The sequence below is a fragment of the Cryptomeria japonica genome, chromosome 5, assembly GCF_030272615.1.
Source record: "Cryptomeria japonica chromosome 5, Sugi_1.0, whole genome shotgun sequence".
In the NCBI taxonomy this organism is placed as follows: domain Eukaryota; kingdom Viridiplantae; phylum Streptophyta; class Pinopsida; order Cupressales; family Cupressaceae; genus Cryptomeria; species Cryptomeria japonica.
Genome location: NC_081409.1, coordinates 902,518,814 through 902,526,739, shown reverse-complemented (window position 1 = coordinate 902,526,739; position 7,926 = coordinate 902,518,814).

Below are 7,926 nucleotides of genomic sequence, written 5' to 3'. Positions count from 1 at the left end.
CAAGATATGGCAATATCATACTGAATCAAATAATCAATTTCTTGACATCAATGACAAAATCATGTTATAAAGATAGTTATCATCCTTCTTCAGTTATATCAATAATCTTCAACAACCTTCTCAATATCCTTATTAAATATCAACAATCTTTCTTTCTACTAAAATGCCAACATGCACTGCTCTCTCCACCCGTATCCCTCTATCGCCACCATCTCCACCCCTATCTCCTCTCGTCCCCCTATCCCCTCCCCGACCTTGACCTCCTCCTTCACCATCTCCGCAATCATCTCCTCCTCCATCACCACCTCCCTCATCTACCTCCTCACCCACCTCTCAGGCTGATCATCCTCATCATCATTGAACGTGGGAATCACCTATGTTGGATCCGATATCTTGGCCACTGCACACACTGTAAAAAGTCTTGCAAACTCGTCAGTCATACCTGCATCCACTATCTCAGGGGCATAATCCCAAATCTGGTCGACTAAATGAAAGAACTCCTACACGGCCGCCGCGCTATCAATTGTAGGTCCCTAATCCAGAATTTCCTATCTCCGTCAAGCATATAGGCATGCTCCCTATGGAATCCCTTGTTGTCGACCATACTGCTGCAGCACCCGGCTATGTAGAAACCTCAATAAAAAAGGGCATCCACCCTATCAGATACTTGGACATGTAAACATAAGGCATCTCCATCCCATCCTCTGCCCATACCTCACAACCTGTATATGGTCGCCAGATGACTATATCAATATCATCCAACACTCTCCTCCAATGCTCTAGCTTGCCTAGCTTACACTAGATAACTATCCCTCGGTATCTGTATGTGTACGCACACCCAATAGGCCTATCTCTATCTGCCAATAGCCTCACTATAGGAATATGCTCCCATGCCCATACCTGTAGCAGTGTCACTCCAGCTAATAAACTGCTACAGCCCAGGGAAGCTACCTGATGCAAATCCTTGTATAAGTGGGCTAGCATAGCTGACCCCCATGCAAAGAAGTGACCCTGCGTCACCATGTCCTCCAGAACTAATCCCATCCCACTGCCAGTCCCTTCGATCTACGGTCGGGACATAAGAAACCACCTATGAAACCTGCCAACACTAATGGTAGGGGAGCGTAATCCAAATCTAGGAACTCCTGCTAGGGGATCTCATATCTACAAACTGTATAATCCTGCAGAATCCAGCAAAGTGCCTCTGTACCACCCTCCTTAGTCTGCTTATAGGGTAATAGCGCCCCTACCACAGGAATCCACAGAATCTGGTAGCAATCCTCAGGCGTGACTATGATCTCGCCTGTCACTAAATGAAAGGTGTTCGTATCACTATGCCACCTCTCAGCTAATGTTGTCAATAAACCCTGATTCATGATAAACCGACGCATCTCTAACAATGAGGATAGACCATACCTCTCAATAATATCTCTATCCGCCTGTGTCAATCATGATATTAATCACCACGGTCTCAAAAATTGCTCTCGCGACTGAACCACTCCAATGTGCTCCTATCACACAGCAAAACAAGTCCAATATCAGTTTCCTCATCAAAACATAGATATCAAAATCAAATTCATATCAAAACTTGAAACTTTGAAAATCTAATCAAGTTCCACATCATATCAATTCATTTTCATATCGACTCATATCAGCTTGTAACACAACTCAAGTTTCACAATCATATCAGCTTGTAACACAAATCAAGTTTCACATTCATTGCAACTTGTTAAACAACTCAAGTTTCGCATTCATATCAGCTTGTAACACATCTCAAGTTCCACAATCATTGTAGCTTGTAAAACAACTCAAATTCAACATCAATATCAACTTGAAACAATTCCTATCAAATCAAGTTCATATCCACCATCCCTATCAAAGACCATGTCATATCAAATTAGCAACAAATCCATATCAAAACTTGAAACATTGAAAATCAAATCAAGTTATATCGAAACTCCTATTGGACAAACTTATCAAAACAAAGACAACAGGCACGCAGACTGACAATTTGCACCTATCTCAGCAAAACTGGCATCAACACTACAAATTTTCTTCATCCAAAAATCACCCTTTACCAAAAAAAATTCCTCATGCGCTAAACAAGCTTGTCTACATGCTAAATTGCTTACTATATGCTACCCCGTCCTCTCAAAGTGCTACCCAATCCATCATATGCGCTAGCCAACACCTACGCGCTATCCTATCCTATTGTTGTGCCACCTAACCTACCCCAAGTACTAAAACTACCCTATGCGCTATCCTACTTGGCTCTTGCGCTATAACCCTTCCCCGCTGTGCTAGGGTATAACTACGTGCTACCTAAGCCTACCAATGTGACACCCTAGAAACCATATGTTCTAGGTATCTCCTATGCGCTACACATTTTTCCCTCTGCGCTACCCTGTCATCCTAGTGCACTAAACTTATCCTAAGCACTACCCTAATTTACCGCTGCGCTACCCTAAACTTTTTGGATGCCACCTATTTTATTAAAACCTATGCGCTACGAAACCTATCGTATGCGCTGCGCTTTGACCCTGACGCGCTAAACCGGCAAATTTGCGTGACAAAATTAAAAACATGATCAAAAATGACAAAATAAAAAATCCAAAAGGTGTCAAAAAGGTTGTCTTACTGGTGGTCCATACGCGACAGGCCTTCGATACCTCCGAACGTGCTCGAATCGATGAGAAGCATAAGGAACCGACATGTTGACTTCTATTCAAAAATCACTTTCTCCAAGGTCAACAAGCACAAATGAGACAAAAGAGATCACTTTTTTCCTTTTATATAGGGTAAATCAAAATTAGGGTTACATGGAGGGACATGTAAATTGCTCACAATGTCTCCTAAAACCCTACCAAATGTCAATATTGGGAGATGAATCACATTACCACATTCAACATAGACAAAATTTTACAATGCAATGAAATTTATCAAATTTATCTAAATCAAATTAAATTTTTAAATTTTTTTATTCATCTCCCAAGGGGGCATTATCAACATCATTTATCAAATCTGGGGCACAACATGAAAATATCAAAATGACATAAAAATTGATCATAACTAAATCATGACGACACATCATTTTCTTTGAATCAACATGTGCACACATGTCACTTCAAAGAGGGGCAAAATGTAGACATATAAAAATGACTGTATTTCTAAATGAATATTTAATGTTCATTTTATTCCCATTCCTCTATTTAGTTAAATTTAATTTAACTAAATCGCCCACATTCTTCTATTCACTTTATTTAGTTAAATTCACTAAAGCCCTTTGCATCATTTAATTAAATAAATCATTTTATTTAATTAAATCCCTTCTTCTTACTTTTAATTAAATTTACATTTAATTAATAGTTTATCCCAAATTGAATAAATCTAATTTATTCAATTTCCCAAATTGTAACCAAATTAAAATAAAGCAATTTATTTTAATTAAATCTATTTTCTCTCACCCACTTGCATTTTCCTACATCTCCCACTTGCATCGTAAACCCTATTCCTAATTTCTTCTAGAATCCATCTAATCCTAATAAATTAGCTCAAACCCATTCATTATCCCCTTTCCCTAAATTTGAGGAGGTCAATTATCAAATTTGGAGTAAAGTTTTCAAAAGGCATTAAAGCCTTTATCCATTCAACAAGCTAACTTGTTGAATACCCCCAAATTTGGAAGGACTCTTACAAATTTGTCCCCAAAGTCTTCAAGCCATTAATGGTTAACTAACCCTTAGTGGCATGGTTAGAGACTTTTTCACTAACTTAACTTCCATCTAACCCAGGGGTCTCATCAAGCTTTCATTGCTTTGACCATGGTTATCCCTTTAACCTTTGCACAAGAGTTTACCCCTTGGAAAAAATCTTTATCCATTGGATAACCCTAACCTAACCTTAACCTTTACCTCCTAAGGTATAAGGTCTTCTCAATCATTTACTGCTTCTTTCCTCTCCTCTCAACCAGTCTTATGTTGACAATTGTCACAATTTCATTGGTGAAAATTGTAAACATGGATTGATAACTTTCAATCCCGATCCTTGATTAACTCATTCAATCTTGGCCATCCATTGCCCTATTTTTACTATAAATAGAGCTCTCATTCCTCCATTTTAAGGATCCATGCAAGCTTTTAGTATCTCATTTATGCTCAAGTTATCAATACATCTAGCTTCTCTTTGTAATAGGAATTAATCTAATGAGCACTTTAGAGTATTTCCTTTATCATTAGCCTAAATCATTAACTAGTATATCATGTTAGGATAGTATTACTACTAATCTTGTCATCTTATAATCTAGTTTATTGCATTTGTAGGATCATGCATGGATAGGATGCATTTCATAATTTAAATCAATCATAAGCATCCCTTGTTCTTGCATTCGTCATCCCCAAGCCACTTTACTCAGTGATCTGAGAGCAAACACATTGGCTTGTGGGACCTTGTGAGATAGAGAACCATGGAACCAACCTTGGGAAGTTGAGTCATTCCTCATGACTCCATAACTTGCACCAAGAATTCCTGTGGGTGTGTGAACAAGCCTCTTTGGGACCTCATTTTCACATATTTCAGTTTCATTGCCACACTTTTCTCACACACAGTACTCATAATATTGAATTAAATATTAAATTAAATTATTAAAGTTCCCATAATGTATATAGGAATATGATATACTAAAATGAGTTCTAGGAGAGTTTGAAATTGGACACCGTAAATAAAGGTGTACAATTTAAGATGCTAAATGTTATACAAAGTTTACATATGCTCAATCTCTTGCAATCTTAAGTCAGACACAAAGATAATCGATAAATAAAATCAAGAAAAAAGATTCAAAAGTAGTGTTTATCATCCAATAGATAATACATAATTCGCCCCCCCCAAATTGCTCCAACTACAAAACAAGAACAAGATTTGTTGTAGAATGAATATTAGGAAGCCTAGAAAGTGAAAACAATTAAAATTCATATGTTTTGAAGAGATGTTGAAAATGTATCCATGGAAGAATCTGAACCATAAGTAAAATGCAATTTTTTTTATTACGAAACAAATAGGTTTTGAAGGGACCCAAAATCCTTTAATTGAGAACTACATCAAAAAGTTGCATAAAGATATATAGTTCCATTGTAGCTCTAAACACTACAATAAACTAGTACAAAACCAAAAGCTAGGAAAGAGACAACAAAAAGATAGAAACTAGTACAAGTTCTTAAGGGCCTCAATGGCCTCTGTTTCTAGCTGAGTCATGTTCAATGCAATCTTCTTCATCTCATGAATGTCCTTATTAGTGGATTTATTCTTAGAGTTAGCCCTTGTTCTCTTGCACGGTCCCATTGTATCCTTAATATTTTTATCTAGCAACTCCACAATCACTGTAGCACCTTGCTAGTGGTTGGATTCCATCTTTCCAACCATTGTATTTATACTCTCAGTCGAGCTCTTAACCACTTTGTGACTGACGGTAACTAGAGATATCAAGTTTTCATTAACTTTTCGAAAAAAAATTGCCATCTTACTCAGTCTTCCCTCAAAATCTTTCTTGATTTTTTCCTCCAACTAAGAAATCCTATAGTCATAATCTTTCTTCATATCACTGATTGTACCCATAGTCTTCTACATTGAATCCACCATTGCCTTTCTATGATCCACCTTCCACTGTTCATTAGTTTTAGAGTCTTGGTTATTGCTAATAGCCCTCATTTTCATATTGATATCTTTAATTTCATGAAAGGCCCATTTAAACATCATGAAATTATGAACATCCGTATCACGGGCTACAACCATAACATCTTCAAGATTCTCCCTTTCCATATTGAGGAAAGGGGAATTGACATTGAGCTCTTTCAAGAAGGGGGGTCTACCACTTCGGCTCGACACCTAGACAGATTTGTCTGGGAGTGATTGATGAGATGATAGGGAATCAAAATGTGATGTGGACATAGGGGATGATCTGCCCCATTTATGTTAGTGGCCACTCTTTGAAGAATATCCAGAATCAGAGTCTGAACCTTCCAAATCTATGTTCCATTCTTCTTCATTAGAGGAAAGATTGATATGATCCCCTTCCTGAGAATCACTCAAAGCTTCAAGAACCCTAGCCAAGGGCGAGGGTAGGGTTTTTATGTATTCACAAATGAGGAAAAGGAAACCACCATGTAAAATAGGGGAATTGTTTTTTTTATGGTCCTTTATGCTAGCATTAATTGAAACCATAAGATAGAAGGGGAAATAAATTTTCTCTTTATGCTTAAAATGATTAAGCAACACAAAATGATGCTCGTAGGCCCTAGTAATCTGTCATCTAGGGTTACATACTTCATCAAAACCACCAAAACAAAGTGCTAAATGGATTTTATGGTACCCGTGTCGTAGATGCTTTTGTTGACTTTCGTAAGCTTAGCCCTTTCCTTCTTGTTTCTAAGAAATTTCTTGACTGCAACATCCACCATTTTCCTATCCCTATAAAACTTTGGCCCTTCCATAGAAAAACCTGTGACTTGAGCAATAAGTTTCTCATCAATATTGACCGTTATACCTTCAATTCTAATTTTTCCATCCTTAAAACCTTTAGCAAATTTCTTAGTCACATTTGCATGGACACCGTTTAATCTTTTGATGAAGGTAGTGAGCCCTCCCCAATCCAGAATGCACCAAATTGTTTTATTTTTCTTGAGGTCTTCACAATTTAAGGGCTCCACCCTCTTCGCTTCTCCACCCATGGCTTTAGTACTAGAAGTATTGAGTAGGGTCGAATAGTTGTAGAGAAAGCTAGAAAGAACCCAAAAAATGTGTGACCCAAGCATGAGTAATGCCAAAATGACAATTAATAATTTGAATGCGAGCCATCAAAAGAGGGTATTTTGTGATCATTTAAAATATGTCTCCCCTGGGCCAAATCATATAACATTAAGGCCTTTATTTCAGCCGAAAGATTATCTCCTATCCCCCATACTTTTTCATCATTTCTACTAACTGCAAGTTTAGCAAAGTAATTGGCCAACCTGTTGGCTTCTCGATGGACATTAGAAATATTATGGTTTTGGAAACTTTTTAATAAATCTCTCACTTTCTCAATCTGACATTTTATATTCCATGAGGGTTTATGATTATCAAATAGTTATTGGATAATGTTATTAGAGTCCCCTTCTAATCAAACTGCCTTAGCATTAATTTTTTTGGCCAACAAAACCCCATGATAGGTGGCTACAATCTCAACAAGGTGGTTTGTCTTACATCCCAAGGGGAGTGCCACCGCTACCAACAACCTCAGTTAAAATGTGATTTGTTTAATTTTTTGTTGCTTTTATTTTAAATTATAGGTTTTTTCCTATCAAAATGAACAGTTTTTTTTCCACTTCTTTTTAAATCAATCTTAAAATTTTATTTCAATTTAAATAACACATTTTGAATTTTGACTTGTATAAGTGACTCATCTTAAATCACACTAATAAATAGAAGTGTGATTCAAATGAATGACTTAAACAAATCCTATGCTTTATGTTTAGTGAAGTGCCTTTCAAATTGAATTGAATTTCTTTTTTATTTTATAAATAGCATTGAAATTATACATTTAAAATATTATAAATAGATGAGAATAAAATTTCAAATGAATTACCTTAACAAATTTTATGTGTTAGGTTTGATGTAATGCAATCCAAATTGAATTGAAAGATTTTTTTATTTTACAAAAATAGTGTTGAAAGTATACACTAACCTAAAATCTTAATGGGTGGAAAATTGTACCGACTTTTTTCTAATCTTGATGATGAGAATTAGGTTTTTGTTGTGTTACTGACCTAATTGATTTGTATTTAAGGTCGGTGAAGTTCTTTGTAAAGGTTATTGGCAATATTGGCAAAAACCTATTGAGTGCGTAGTTGCCTAACTAGTGAATGGATCTGCACTTTGAGAGAAGGCAGATTGAAG